Source organism: Eimeria tenella, genomic scaffold (assembly GCF_000499545.2).
Source record: "Eimeria tenella Houghton genomic scaffold, Eth_scaff1861, whole genome shotgun sequence".
Taxonomy (NCBI): Eukaryota; Apicomplexa; class Conoidasida; order Eucoccidiorida; family Eimeriidae; genus Eimeria; species Eimeria tenella.
The window spans coordinates 262-1042 of record NW_013541699.1 but is presented as its reverse complement, the minus strand read 5'-3'; positions in this window follow the sequence as shown (position 1 = coordinate 1042).

Below are 781 nucleotides of genomic sequence, written 5' to 3'. Positions count from 1 at the left end.
CAGCAGCAGCAGCAGCAGCTGGGGGCCCCACTCTGGGGTTCCCCCTCACCGCCGTGTTCAGCGCTTTCCACATCTGCTGCTGCTACGCTGGAGGACAAATAAATGGAAATAAAAATTGAAAATAAATAAAATATTTATTTATTTATTTATTTATTTTATTTTGTTTTAACAAGACAGACTCGGGGGGCCCCAAATGCGGGGCCCCCAGCGCTCGCGGCGTCGGCAGCAGCAGCTGTGGGCCCCTGTTCTGTTGTTGCTGCTGCTGCTGCAGTTGTTCTGGCTGTTTACCTCAATCTCAATTAATTAAATAATTCATTATTTGTTTTTGATTTATTTATCTGTTTTTTATTCTGTTTCAAGACACGAGAAAACCCGCAGCAGCAGCAGCAGCAGACGCAGCAGCAGCAGCAGCTCGGCCCGCAGGGCCCCCACGAAGAAGCCTTCGAGACACACGCGGCGATCCGCTGCTGCTGCTGCTGCTGCTGCTGCAGCTACCTTTGCATTTGCTGCAGCAGCTGCTGTTTTTGCTGCTGCGCCCCTCGTCCCCACTCAAATCGTAGCAAGGCGCCACACACCCCCCAAACCCTAGACCCTAAACCCTAAACCCTTCCCCAAACCCCAACTGCAGCGCCATGGCTCGACAGCAGGGGCCCCCCCACAGTGAAGACACCCCAGGGGGGCCCCACACCGAGGGGGCCCCCCTGGGGGGCCCCTGGGGGCACCCCACGGAGAGGCCCCCTCCTGGGGGCCCCTGGGGGGCCTCCCCTGAAGGGGCCCCCCC